The sequence below is a fragment of the Pelobates fuscus genome, chromosome 7 (genome assembly GCF_036172605.1).
Source record: "Pelobates fuscus isolate aPelFus1 chromosome 7, aPelFus1.pri, whole genome shotgun sequence".
Lineage (NCBI taxonomy): Eukaryota > Metazoa > Chordata > Amphibia > Anura > Pelobatidae > Pelobates > Pelobates fuscus.
The window spans coordinates 115,755,940-115,771,982 of NC_086323.1; positions in this window are offsets into that span (position 1 = coordinate 115,755,940).

Consider the following 16,043-nt stretch of genomic DNA (forward strand, 5'->3'; position numbering starts at 1 on the left):
CTTAAAACATAGTCCCGTGCTGCACCCCCCTGGCTTACGGTACCTTGGAGTTTATTCGCTGGCTCCTGTTCATTCAGGGTCTGTAGTCCGCCTGTGTAGTGAGAAGGGGATGCGTCCGGCAGAGTCGCCTGCCACGCGGTCTCCGCCATTTTGGAAGCGGACCCTCGGCAAGTTTGTGGGACACCGGTGGGACACAGGGTGGGGGCCGGGATCACCCCCGCCGGCCCATAGGGGGGGGAACAGGGCCGGACCCGCCTAGCTTCTCGGTTCCACCGTACCTCTGGTGGGCAGGAAAGCTGGGCAGCGGCCGTCCACCCCGCTTACCTCCCGGGCGGTCTCCATCTTAGCTGGCAGGGATTGCCCCACTGAGGGACTAAAACCTCACGGCAAGCCTCTCCCCGGTACCAGGGTCGCCTCTAGTGTCGTGGCACAGCTGCCAGTTGCTGGGGAAGAATTTTGCCGGTTTTCAAGGCCAAAAACTAGGTAGCTTGTCGGGAGCTACTCCACTGTGCGTCCGCTCGGCATGGCGGTCCGGCCCCGCCCCCCTAGTACCAAAATTTACACATCCCGGTGTCTCAAGGATTGGGAGCCTTTTCCTTTTAATTGGCGTTTAGCTCCATGCCCATCTCTCCCACCGGTGACCCCCTTGGTTAGGGGTTAAACCAACCTATAGCCTGATCTTACTACCTCTTATGTTGACCGATTATCACCAAATCATTGAGGCTGCTCCCCACCCACGTCTCTTACATGCTGTTGCGGTCACCGGCCCGCCGAGCCTCACGGTCGTGCCCGACCGGCACGACCGCTCCGACTACACGAGCTTACCTGCTCGTCGGCGAGCCGGGAACCGCGCGTGTAGTTCTTCCGGGCATCACGCCCGAATCCAATATGGCGCCGACCACGTGGTCGCGTCTATGGATAGCCCCGCCCCCGAGAATTATACTAACGTGTGCGTGACGTCACGACGTCAACGCACACGCACGTTCTGGGGTCAGAGGTCGCCCTCTGACCAATCATAGCTTAGAGAGGGGTATTTAAACCCCTAATTCACCATAGTACTTTGCCATGTCGTGGTTTCAGTTCCCTGGTTTCCTGAAAGTGCTATTTTCGTGTTTCTGATTTCCTGGTATCCTGATCCTTGGCGTTTCCCTGGTTATTCTGATCTCTGGTTTCCCTGACTTGGCTTGTTTTATCGGTATTGAGTATTTTCTGGCTTCCTTGACCTCGGCTTTCCCTTTGACCATTCTCTGTCTCTAGCGTATTAGTCCGGCCATTCTAAGGTCCGGTTTACGCTCTGTCCTGTTATTTTTCCTTTTCTGACTTATGTATATGTTTACATAGTTTCTGCGTGCTGGACCACATTACTAGTCGTGACATTACGACATGGCCATGGATCCTGCAGAACTATGCAAACATATGATCGCCTGTGAAAATAGGGTGGAGGATATGGACCACAGGTTAGACCAATTTGCTCAGGCATTTCAGACCTTGCTCCAGAGGACTGCCTATTTAGAGGTCCCTCCTGTACCACCTGTGGTTCCGCCACCTGTAGTGGTTCCCGTACCACATAAACCACCGTCCATAACCTTGTCACCGCCCCCTCGTTATGGAGGTGATTCCAAGGAATTTAGAGGTTTTTTAAACCAAATAGAATACCACTTTGAGGCCTCCCCAGGTTCATTCCCAACAGATAGATCTAAAATAGGCTATCTGATGAACCAATTAACTGGAAAAGCCTTGACTTGGGCTAACCCCTTATGGGAAAGTGGTGACGCAATAGCCCGTGATTACAGTACCTTTCTTACGGCCTTTAAGGCTACATTTGAACCTAAAGGCAGGGAGAAGAACGCTGCCAAAGCCCTTATGAGAATCAGGCAAGGCAGTCGTTCTGTAGCCGATTATGCAATAGAGTTCAGGACATTAGCGTCTGAGGTTGATTGGACCAATAGCGGTCTGGTGGCTGCTTTCTCTGAAGGTTTAGCTGAGAATATACAAGATGAAACTGCAGCTAGAGACCTTCCGGTTAGTCTTAATGAGTTTATTGCCTACATGATAAACATTGATAACCGGCTCAGAGAGAGAGAGAAAAACAAACAACGTAACAGACGTTCTAATTTGTCCATAGCTCCTTGTTTCTCTAACCCAGTGGTGAGTAGCCAAGCGCCTCTTCCAGAACCTGAACCCATGCAATTGGGTAGTGCTAAACTCACTGAGGCAGAGAGACAACACAGACGTAACGAGGGGTTATGTATGTATTGTGGCAAGAAAGGACATCTAAGATCGTCATGCCCGGTTCGGACGGAAAACTTGCACACCTAAGGCACGTACGGGGACCGACCTTAGGTGTGATGTATATGTCCCCTAAATTGACTAAGAACCGTTTCCTTGTCAAAGTAACCTTATCTGTCGAGAACGCTACTGTTCAGTGTGAGGCTATGATTGACTCTGGGGCAGCGGAGAATTTCCTAGACAAAGGGTTCTCTGCTAAACATCTCCTGCCCTTAAGACTTAAAGAGAAACCTATAGCAGTCGAGGCCATTGATGGAAGGCCTCTTACCCAGCCTTTTATCACACACGAAACTCTGCCAATCACTGTTTCAGTGGGTATTCTCCACTCTGAAGAAATTACCTTTCAAATCATATCTTCACCTACAGTTCCGATAATACTCGGTTTCCCTTGGTTCCTGAAACACAATCCACGTTTGGATTGGATTGAAGGAGAGATTGTGAGTTGGGGTGAGAGATGCAAAGGTGTTTGCTTTAAGCAAATCCCACAACCTATTGGCACCATTAATGTTCCTGTTACACCTCCCTTGACCACACAAATTCCACAGCAGTATATGGATTTGAAAGAGGTATTTAACAAGGTCCAGTCTGAAGGGTTACCTCCTCATAGACCTTATGACTGTACTATAAACTTATTACCAGGGACTATGCCTCCCAAGGGAGGAGTCTATGCCTTGTCCTCCCAGGAAAATCTTTGTTTGGAGGAATATATTAAGGATGCTCTCAGACCTACGCCCTTGTATTGATTATAGGGGTTTGAATAGGATTACCATAAAAAATGCCTACCCTATTCCCCTTATATCAGAACTATTCGACAGATTAAAGGGAGCTCGAGTCTTTACCAAGCTCGATCTCCGAAGTGCCTACAATCTAGTCAGAATTAAGGACGGTCACGAATGGAAGACCGCATTTAACACCAGAATGGGACATTACGAATACCTGGTTATGCCGTTTGGATTATGTAACGCTCCAGCGGTATTCCAGGATTTTATCAACGATGTCCTAAGAGAGTACCTTCACATGTTCGTTCTAGTGTATTTGGACGACATTCTCATCTATTCCCCAGACCTAGAGACACATCACGAACATGTGAGAATTGTACTGAAAACCCTGTTACAGAACGGCCTTTACTGTAAACTAGAGAAATGCCAGTTTGACCAAACGGAGATACAATTCCTTGGATACGTTATATCTCCGTCTGGCTTCCAGATGGATTCTCGTAAACTGGAGGCAGTCTTACAGTGGCCATTACCCAAGGGTCTTAAAGCTACTCAACGCTTTATAGGTTTTGCGAATTACTACCGCAAATTCATAAGGGGATTTTCCTCCGTGATTTCCCCTATAACCAATTTAACAAAAAAAGGAGCAAATTGTATATCTTGGCCCAAAGAAGCAAGAGAGGCATTTGAACGATTAAAATCTTTATTTTCCTCAGCACCTGTCCTGACCCATCCTGATCCATCCAAACCATTTATCCTAGAGGTGGATGCATCAGAAACAGGAGTTGGAGCCATTCTGTCTCAAAGAGAGAGTCCTGTTACACCTTTACATCCCTGTGGATTTTACTCTCGCAAACTCACACCTGCAGAGAGGAATTACGACATAGGGAATAGGGAACTTTTGGCCATTGTACTTGCCCTTAAGGAATGGAGGCATCTCTTGGAAGGTTCCAAAGAGCCACTTTTGATCTTTACTGATCATAAGAATTTGGTTTATATTGGGGACGCTAAGAGACTGTCCTCTCGTCAGGCTAGGTGGTCATTGTTCCTCTCCTGATTCAATTTCGTAATTACATACAGACCTGGTACTAAAAACACCAAGGCAGATGCACTTTCTCGGCAGTTTGAGACAGATGAAGTTCCGGAACAGGTGATATATCCTATTGTACCTCCTGAATGCCTCATTGCCACTACAGTTTCCGAAGTGTCTTCTCCACTCTTCTGTGCCATAATAGCAGATCAAACTCCGGACAAACTGTATGTGTCACCTCAGTTTCAAAAGAAGGTACTAGATTTGTTCCATGACAGCCTCACAGCGGGCCATCCTGGAGTCCATAAAACTCTCTCTGCCATCTCCAGGAGATTTTGGTGGCCTGCTCTTAGAAACGATGTCAAAGATTATGTTGGGGCATGTCAAATATGTGCTGTTTCTAAAGTTCCTCCCAGGTCACCTCCTGGACTATTACAACCACTACCCATACCTAGTGCTCCATGGACCCACTTGGCCATGGATTTCATTGTGGATCTACCCAGTTCAAACGGGTTTAATACAGTCCTTATGGTCATTGATAGATTCACGAAGATGGCACATTTCGTCCCACTTAAAAAATTACCATCTGCTCAAGATCTAGTTCAAATATTCTTGAGAGAGATCTTTCGGTTGCACGGTGTACCCAAAAGCATAGTATCAGACAGAGGTACCCAGTTTGTTTCTAGGTTTTGGCGTTCCTTTTGCAAACAATTGGGCGTCGAACTCTCCTTTTCGTCAGCATATCACCCTCAAACAAATGGAGCAGCAGAGAGGGCGAATCAGTCTTTAGAAGCCTATTTACGTTGCTTTATAAATGCCAATCAATCTAACTGGTACGAGCTCTTACCCATGGCTGAGTTCGCCAGAAACAACGCCACTCATGAATCTTCTAATCACAGTCCATTCTTTGTTAATCAGGGTTATCACCCCACTGTTTTTCCTTCTGCATTCTCAGACACAGAAATCCCCGCTTTGAACACCCATTTAGATTCGATTCATGATACTTGGGATTCCGTCCATTCAGCTCTGCAAAAAGCCTCATTACGAGCAAAGGTCCAAGCTGACAAGAAACGGGGCGCTAATCCTGTCTATATTCCAGGTGACAGGGTGTGGCTCTCCACAAGACATATCAAGCTTAAGGTCCCATCCATGAAATTTGACCCTCGGTACATTGGTCCCTTTCGAGTTACCCAACGTATTAATCCAGTGACCTATACTTTGGCACTACCGGCTCATATGAGAATAGCTAATACTTACCATGTGTCTCTGCTCAAGCCCCTTACTTGCAATCGCTACACTACGGTATCCACTCCTCCTCCGCCCTTGGTAGTGGGTGATCAATACGAAGTCCGTTCTATCATGGACTCCAAATTATCCAGAGGCGTCTTGTCCTATCTCGTTGACTGGAAGGGTTATGGTCCCGAGGAACGTTGTTGGGTTCCTGCTGACCGGGTCCATGCGCCCCGTCTTATCCGGTCATTTCACAACCGCTTTCCTCTTAAGCCGGGTCCTTCCCGCTCGGTGCGCGGTCTTCGAGTGGGGGGTACTGTTGCGGTCACCGGCCCGCCGAGCCTCACGGTCGTGCCCGACCGGCACGACCGCTCCGACTACACGAGCTTACCTGCTCGTCGGCGAGCCGGGAACCGCGCGTGTAGTTCTTCCGGGCATCACGCCCGAATCCAATATGGCGCCGACCACGTGGTCGCGTCTATGGATAGCCCCGCCCCCGAGAATTATACTAACGTGTGCGTGACGTCACGACGTCAACGCACACGCACGTTCTGGGGTCAGAGGTCGCCCTCTGACCAATCATAGCTTAGAGAGGGGTATTTAAACCCCTAATTCACCCTAGTACTTTGCCATGTCGTGGTTTCAGTTCCCTGGTTTCCTGAAAGTGCTATTTTCGTGTTTCTGATTTCCTGGTATCCTGATCCTTGGCGTTTCCCTGGTTATTCTGATCTCTGGTTTCCCTGACTTGGCTTGTTTTATCGGTATTGAGTATTTTCTGGCTTCCTTGACCTCGGCTTTCCCTTTGACCATTCTCTGTCTCTAGCGTATTAGTCCGGCCATTCTAAGGTCCGGTTTACGCTCTGTCCTGTTATTTTTCCTTTTCTGACTTATGTATATGTTTACATAGTTTCTGCGTGCTGGACCACATTACTAGTCGTGACACATGCACCCTGTTTATCAACCTTTTTTTTACCTTTGTAGAGAGACATGCTTATTTCACTCATGCTATTTGACCTAACAAAATGTGCAAGCCCCTTGACACTTCCTGTACCATGCTTGCACTTGTTCTTACTCTTCACTGTTGTTTGGTATGTCATTAAAATCCTGGATATCTAAACATGCACAACAAAAATAAAGAATTTTGCATAGCCAGGTTTTGGAAAAAAAACACTTTTCCTATCCCATGGCGGGAGATAGTGGATCAATTAGACTTTCAATACAAGATGGAGTATATATTTTATTTCTAATTCAGGCACTTGGCTATCCTATTCAAAATGATGGCTACCCTAGACAAACTATAGAGATAGTATGATGTTAATATCCCAGGGGAGATTTGGTTTCGTGTTGAGTTCTTACTTTATTTGTTCGTATAAGTTGGGTGAATATCTTTCTTAGAGCAAAACAACATATATTAAAATCGATCATGTCTGACAATCATTATGATTGTATAATATATACATAAACGTAATTGTTGTATTTGTGCAGTTCTCACTTTAGTGAATAACCGTGATAGTCTCAGAAAATGGTTGTCATTTAAACATTGACTTAAAGGGACACTATAGTCATCAAAGCAAATGTAGCTACTAAAGCAGTTTTGGTGTATAGATCATGCACCTTCAGCCTCACTGCTCAATCCTCTGCCATTTAGAGTTAAATCACTTTGTTTATGCAGTCCTAGTCACACCTCCCTGCATGTGACTTGCACAGCCTTCCTAAACACTTTCTGTAAAGAGTTATCTAATGTTTATACTTCCTCTATTGCAGATTATTTTAAATTTAGAACTTCTTATCTCCTGCTGTTAATAGCTTGCTAGACCCTGCAGGATCTCCTGTATGTGATTAAATGTGTTATTTACAGAGCTGGAGATACAAACATTTAAAGTAAGTTACATCTTATTGAAAGTGACACCATTTTTTTTTATGCAGGCTGTGTGAGTCACAGCCAGTAGGGGTGTGGCTAAAGCTGCATAAACAAAACCAGAAGTGATTTAAAGGGACACTCCATGCACCCGACCACTTCTGCCCATTGGAGTGGTCTGGGTGCCAACTCCCACTACCCTTAACCCTGCAACTGTAATTATTGCAGTTTTCATAAACTGCAATATTTACATTGCAGGGTTAACTCTTCTTCCTAGTGGCTGTCTACTATATACTCAAAGGGAGAGTGGCCATATAAGGCCAGTTGTTGCTACCAATAAACGAGTTCCTGCTTACCCTCAACATAGTCTCATCTCATGTGTGGAGGAGAATGGCTGTAGCACTCTGGGAATTGCTAAATTACTATACTCCCCTGGGATTATAGTAAGAGCATATTGCTACACTCTCTTGGAGGAGAGGTCTACCCACTGGAAGCTGGATCCTGGTCTTGGGTCCAGGGTGGGCGGAGGACAGCGAGACCCCAGCCAATCTGTAACGCTGGAAGTGGGGACTACAGTGCTGATGGTGTCTGGTGCGGTGCTTGTGGTACTCGGTAAGCACTAAGGAAGCAGCGATTGGCGGAGGTACCCAGTCAGGGTGCCAGGCGGTCGGCCACAATAATAAAGTTATTACTTATTGTATAGGAGTCAAGAAAGTCTTGTGTTGTACATCCTGTGGAATCATTTAATAATTTTGCTATGATCAGTGTGACAAGTGAGTGTTCTCTGCAAATGTGTTGGAATGTGCCATAATATTGATAGGTGCCATAGAGATAAATCTGAAGTTCTTGGAACTGTAAACTTTTCTCTATTCCCGTTATATTCCGAATATCATATGGACTTTCATTAGGCAGACTACCAGGGTTTATGTGCAGCTGTCATGCTGGTTATAGATTTTGCATATTTTATGGGCATTTGTAGAGGCACAAGGCATTTCTAATCTTGAGATTAAACTGTGTTTTAGCATAAACTGACAATAAACATGTGCCTGCTGTTGTAAAAACATTCTTATTGCTGTTTGTGCACCCGTAACACTTTTTTTTTTTTTTTTTAAGTATCTACTTTGAGCTTTGTATACTGCTCTGCAGATAATTATTATTATTATTATTATGTTATTTCTATAGCGCCATCAAATTCCGCAGCGCTTTACAATGGGTGGACGAACAGACATGTAGTTGTAAACAGACAAGTTGGACACACAGGAACAGAGGGGTTGAGGGCCCTGCTCAATGAGCTTTCATGCTAGAGGCAGTGAGGTAAAATGACACAAAAAGGTAAGGATAGTATTAGACTAGTGACGGTTGCAGAAGAGGAATCAGTCAGGAGCTATTAACAGTTTAATTGATAAGCTTTTATGAAGAAGTGGGTTTTTAACGATTTTTGAAGGAGTGGAGACTGGGTGAGCATCTAACGGAGGAGGGAAGTGAGTTCCACAGGAACGGTGCAGCCCTCAAGAAGTCTTGAAGGCGAGCATCAGAGGTGGGAGTACGGACAGAAGATAGACGTAAGTCTTCAGCAGATCGTAAGGGCCTAGATGGGACATACTTGTGTATAAGGGAGGATATTTAGGTGGGAGCAGCATTATGTAGCGATTTGAAAGCAAGAACCAGAATTTTAAATTGAGCTCTATATATTATAGGAAGCCAATGTAGGGACTGACAGAAGGGTGAGGCATGGGAGGTGCAGGCGGACAGGAAGATGAGCCTCGCTGCCGCATTCATTATGGACTGTAACGGCGCAAGTTGGGAGCACGTAAGACCACAGAGAAGCGGATTACAGTAGTCAAGGCAAGAAAGGACAGTGGAATGGACCAGCACCTTAGTCGCATCTGGCGTTAAGTAGGGGCGGATGCGCACAATGTTTTTGAGATGCAAATGACAGGATTTGTCGATAGACTGAACGTGAGGCTTGAAGGAGAGGTCAGAGTCAAAGAGAACACCTAGGCAGCGAGCCTGCGTGGTGGAGCTGATGGTAGCACCATTGACTTGGAGGGATCGATGCTTTCCTACGGGGAAATAACTGATGCTGGATATCCTCATGCAGAGCGTGAGGAGGTCCAGCATCAGTTACCAGACCAAAAATCCAGTAACATTACGGATGCGCCTCTAGTGGCTGTCTGGTAGTCTTAGGCTTAGTGCTGCCATGTAAGCATTGCAGTTTCTCTGAAACATTCTAAAAAGTGCAATAGGGACCAGTGGTCTGGGTGCATATAGTGTTACTTTTAATTTTGAAACTCACTTGTATTATTCACAATTTCTGGTTTGATTCTGTGTTCACCATCTTTTATATGTGTTGGTAGAAGATTAATAAATATTTTGAATTTTTATTGAACTGTTACTCTTTTATGTTATATTTTTTTTCTCTCATGGTTTAAAGATTGGACAATTTTATTTTCAACTTCCCGTGAAAGTGGCAATAAAATGTTACAGTATTTCTCCAACTTACCCCAAAACATGTTTTTTAATTTCTGTGGAATTGATACTTTTCCAAGATGCTATTACGGGAAAAGATTAATTTAACAGTATTTATCTTATCAACATCTAGTAATTTATTACTAATGGAGAGAAACTGTCATCCAAAAACATTACCCAAGCAGGTTTGTTAAAATTGTAGAAAAGATAGATATCAGGTGTATAGAATAAAAAAATATATTAGGACTGGCGGCTACATACATGCACAAGCGTCCAAAATTGAGTGGTAGCTCAAAAAAGTATACAGAAGTATGTGCGCTCAAGAATGGATATGTCACAAAATAACTATTGTATAAACTGTGACTTAACACTTATACACAAAATATAAAGATATATTTATTTAAAAAATCAAGCAAAACATTGAAAAATTAAATAATCACAATGTGTGCACGGATCCACTAACAATGTATCAATCAATTTACTTTGTAAAATATGTAACACCATACAAAGTATAATCTGGATATTGATCTGTCATCTAACTCTGTATAAAGAATACAAAGTATCACATGCGGTATCAGAAACAGCTGCCAGAAAAATAATAAAAACCTATATATAAAAAGAATAAAAATTATAATGCATAAACAGTACCTGCCTCGGTGTGGGCCCCCCACCGAGGTAATAAAGGAGGACAACCCCCAAAAAAGGAAAAGGGTGTAAAAGAGGGTTCTGTGCCGCTGGTATCCGACCCACTTCAAAGGGGGTCCGTCGAGGAACGGCGATATGCACCGCGGTCGGGATCTTCGAAAAAGACCGCGGTGAACGATGTAGCAGATTACTCACACAGGCACCTGGTGAGTCACTCACAATATATATAGATGCCGCGGTCGGTATCTTCTCAAAAGACCGCGGTGTAGTTGAAATAAAGCCGCCTTGAATGAGTAGTCATCAGTCCTCGACTTCACTATATCTGGAGGTACAATAACCCTCACTTCACTTGACCAAGATGGTAGGTGGCAAGTGAAAAAACCAAAAAAAAAAAAAAACAGAGGACAAATAAATAAATAAAACAAAAACAAGAAATCTGGAAACCTAGAAAAATAAAAAATGGTGATAAAATCTAAATAATGAATGATAAATAAAACAAAACAAATACAGGCAGCCGAAAAGGATCCGGTGGAACCAGCCACACATGCAGTCACGTCTACGCGTTTCGTCCCGCCCACGGGACTTTCTCAAGACTGAATAGCTGCGGGATAATTGGATTTAAATACCTCCAAAATGTTGGAGTGATTGAACAGTTAAGGGAGGGAAACACCCACCCCTAACACTCAGACAATTAATTCTAAATCAGTTAAAATTGATAACACAAAATACTATTAATAATTGTGAATGAGAAATGAACCTAAACATTGCTCAAACTTAAATTAATAAATAACAGTTAGACTAGAAACTCTATATATATATAGAGTAAAAAATAAAAAATAAATCTACAAAATAATGAACAAAACCCTACACGATATATCTGTGTATATACCTATAGCACAAATAATCAGATCCATCCTTATTTAAAGGGGCAGATATAATTTCACAAATTGTAATTTCAAACGTCTGTCCCTTTATATAGACGGTGTTGGTTGTTGATTACCAAGTTTCTCTCATGTTTCCAAGGGGGATCTATACTGATATCGGGAGAGGCTGGTGTGTTCTATGGAGTCCTGTTTGGGGCCTTTCTTAGTTCCATTATGTCTTTGGTGACTGATTGTTATTTTTCAAAATCATTTGGTTCATTATTTATTTTATTTATTTTATTTTATTTTTTATATTTTGTGTGTATTATGAAGATTATGCATATCATTTTGCCTGATCTACATTTATATCCATATCTAGAAGAGCTAGTTAGTTAATTGTTCCCCTTCTGTTATATTTAAGTGTACTGTTTTCAGACCACACTTACATTCTAAATAAATAAAATGATCACCGTTTGAAATTACAATTTGTGAAATTATATCTGCCCCTTTAAATAAGGATGGATCTGATTATTTGTGCTATAGGTATATACACAGATATATCGTGTAGGGTTTTGTTCATTATTTTGTAGATTTATTTTTTATTTTTTACTCTATATATATATAGAGTTTCTAGTCTAACTGTTATTTATTAATTTAAGTTTGAGCAATGTTTAGGTTCATTTCTCATTCACAATTATTAATAGTATTTTGTGTTATCAATTTTAACTGATTTAGAATTAATTGTCTGAGTGTTAGGGGTGGGTGTTTCCCTCCCTTAACTGTTCAATCACTCCAACATTTTGGAGGTATTTAAATCCAATTATCCCGCAGCTATTCAGTCTTGAGAAAGTCCCGTGGGCGGGACGAAACGCGTAGACGTGACTGCATGTGTGGCTGGTTCCACCGGATCCTTTTCGGCTGCCTGTATTTGTTTTGTTTTATTTATCATTCATTATTTAGATTTTATCACCATTTTTTATTTTTCTAGGTTTCCAGATTTCTTGTTTTTGTTTTATTTATTTATTTGTCCTCTGTTTTTTTTTTTTTTTGGTTTTTTCACTTGCCACCTACCATCTTGGTCAAGTGAAGTGAGGGTTATTGTACCTCCAGATATAGTGAAGTCGAGGACTGATGACTACTCATTCAAGGCGGCTTTATTTCAACTACACCGCGGTCTTTTGAGAAGATACCGACCGCGGCATCTATATATATTGTGAGTGACTCACCAGGTGCCTGTGTGAGTAATCTGCTACATCGTTCACCGCGGTCTTTTTCGAAGATCCCGACCGCGGTGCATATCGCCGTTCCTCGACGGACCCCCTTTGAAGTGGGTCGGATACCAGCGGCACAGAACCCTCTTTTACACCCTTTTCCTTTTTTGGGGGTTGTCCTCCTTTATTACCTCGGTGGGGGGCCCACACCGAGGCAGGTACTGTTTATGCATTATAATTTTTATTCTTTTTATATATAGGTTTTTATTATTTTTCTGGCAGCTGTTTCTGATACCGCATGTGATACTTTGTATTCTTTATACAGAGTTAGATGACAGATCAATATCCAGATTATACTTTGTATGGTGTTACATATTTTACAAAGTAAATTGATTGATACATTGTTAGTGGATCCGTGCACACATTGTGATTATTTAATTTTTCAATGTTTTGCTTGATTTTTTAAATAAATATATCTTTATATTTTGTGTATAAGTGTTAAGTCACAGTTTATACAATAGTTATTTTGTTAAAATTGTAATAATATACAGATCATTGGATAGAGAATTCTTTTTTTTTTTTTTAAGTTGAACCGTGGGATTAATTAAAGGACAATGGCATTACAGGGAGTGCAGAATTATTAGGCAAATGAGTATTTTGACCACATCATCCTCTTTATGCATGTTGTCTTACTTCAAGCTGTATAGGCTCGAAAGCCTACTACCAATTAAGCATATTAGGTGATGTGCATCTCTGTAATGAGAAGGGGTGTGGTCTAATGACATCAACACCCTATATCAGGTGTGCATAATTATTAGGCAACTTCCTTTCCTTTGGCAAAATGGGTCAAAAGAAGGACTTGACAGGCTCAGAAAAGTCAAAAATAGTGAGATATCTTGCAGAGGGATGCAGCACTCTTAAAATTGCAAAGCTTCTGAAGCGTGATCATCGAACAATCAAGCGTTTCATTCAAAATAGTCAACAGGGTCGCAAGAAGCGTGTGGAAAAACCAAGGCGCAAAATAACTGCCCATGAACTGAGAAAAGTCAAGCGTGCAGCTGCCAAGATGCCACTTGCCACCAGTTTGGCCATATTTCAGAGCTGCAACATCACTGGAGTGCCCAAAAGCACAAGGTGTGCAATACTCAGAGACATGGCCAAGGTAAGAAAGGCTGAAAGACGACCACCACTGAACAAGACACACAAGCTGAAACGTCAAGACTGGGCCAAGAAATATCTCAAGGCTGATTTTTCTAAGGTTTTATGGACTGATGAAATGAGAGTGAGTCTTGATGGGCCAGATGGATGGGTCCGTGGCTGTATTGGTAAAGGGCAGAGAGCTCCAGTCCGACTCAGACGCCAGCAAGGTGGAGGTGGAGTACTGGTTTGGGCTGGTATCATCAAAGATGAGCTTGTGGGGCCTTTTCGGGTTGAGGATGGAGTCAAGCTCAACTCCCAGTCCTACTGCCAGTTTCTGGAAGACACCTTCTTCAAGCAGTGGTACAGGAAGAAGTCTGCATCCTTCAAGAAAAACATGATTTTCATGCAGGACAATGCTCCATCACACGCGTCCAAGTACTCTACAGCGTGGCTGGCAAGAAAGGGTATAAAAGAAGAAAATCTAATGACATGGCCTCCTTGTTCACCTGATCCGAACCCCATTGAGAACCTGTGGTCCATCATCAAATGTGAGATTTACAAGGAGGGAAAACAGTACACCTCTCTGAACAGTGTCTGGGAGGCTGTGGTTGCTTCTGCACGCAATGTTGATGGTGAACAGATCAAAACACTGACAGAATCCATGGATGGCAGGCTTTTGAGTGTCCTTGCAAAGAAAGGTGGCTATATTGGTCACTGATTTGTTTTTGTTTTGTTTTTGAATGTCAGAAATGTATATTTGTGAATGTTGAGATGTTATATTGGTTTCACTGGTAAAAATAAATAATTGAAATGGGTATATATTTGTTTTTTGTTAAGTTGCCTAATAATTATGCACAGTAATAGTCACCTGCACACACAGATATCCCCCTAAAATAGCTAAAACTAAAAACAAACTAAAAACTACTTCCAAAAATATTCAGCTTTGATATTAATGAGTTTTTTGGGTTCATTGAGAACATGGTTGTTGTTCAATAATAAAATTAATCCTCAAAGATACAACTTGCCTAATAATTCTGCACTCCCTGTATGTATGTATAGGCTATGTGGCATACTTTTATGTTTAAACCACTATATGTGTGATGAGAAAGTAATCTTGGTTTGTGAAATTGAAGTCTGCTTTATCATCAAAAATAAATAAAGTTTATTTAATTTGCTTAAAGGGATACTATAGGCACCCAGATCACGTCGGCTCATTGAAGTGGTACAGGTACATATTCCCTTAACCCTGCAAATGTAATTATTGAAGTTTTTTAAGAAACTGCAATAATTACCTTTTGTGTGTTATCTCCACCTCTAGTGGCTGTCTGCCAGACAGCTACTAGAAGGACTTCAAGGTCGTCAGGCAACTTTTTGTCGCCTATCTGACGCTGGATGTCCTCATGCTATGTACAGGTTTTATGGTTTTTGGAAGGTTATAGGGTCAAATATAGGGCTTTTTCCCTTCCAGTTTTCACACATTAAATTTTGCCAGAATGGTTGTGATGTCTTTGAGATTTTTTTTTTTTTTATTTTTTTAAACACAAACTTGCACTGATGATATTATTGTCATGATACATTTTACTGCTTTACAACACTCATATTTGTGTTCTGCAAAGCCTGAGGAATAAAACCGTACCCCTCATGTACAGGTTTTATGGTGTTTTTGGAATGTTACAGGGTTATGTAATATGGAGCTGACAAATTAAATTCTCTGGACTTTCTGCCTGGGTTGTCTGGCATGTCCCTCAAATTGTAATTAGTAAAATCAGATAAGTATGTAAAAAGATTACATAAATATACGCATAGATTTTAATTTTATATATATTGAAAGCCCAGAAGCCCAGGCATTGCCCCCGATGCAGATCGCAGTGGAGGTGAGTGCCGCCTGACTCCTGGGGCTAAAAGCTGTTCCAGCGTTATGGGGTTCAATATATAGCGCCCTCTGAATCTATTTGTTTTTTTCTTCATTAACACTGCATTTTTCATACATTACATAAGCATGTTGACTACACTTGACAATGGGCAGATATTAAGCAGGGTTCTGTTTGAGTTAGCAATCAAATTGACCCACAATCCATCAGCAAAATCAATCCCACAGAAGGGTAACTGCAGACATCGTTGGCAGAGGAGAACAAACTGGCTGCACATAGATATTGATATCCTGTACAAGGAAGAGAAGATAATAAATATAAATAAAGGCAAGCAAAATCATTAGGATACTTGGGGCATAAGTAAAGGAAAACTGAGGAAGAAAAACACAACAGTGATGCTTTAATTCAGATGACCTCTAGTAAGACTATGGAAAGACTAACTTCTGGTTCCAAACACTGTCTGACCCAAGGTCTATGTTTATGGCTGAAGGATCCTATCCTATATACAAAGGGTAGGGAGTTGTTTTTCTGTTTTTCTTCTTCTTCTTTCTAACATATGTTTAATGGCTGGCTGTTTTATTTCTCTGAAAAGGTGATGTTTACATTAAAATTCCTACAGGGACTTACTAGACACACCAGAAAAAAAACTACATTACACTGTAAATTTTCTGGTGGCTCTAGTGTCCCTTTTAATTTAAAATTTGTATATATATTTTTCCTT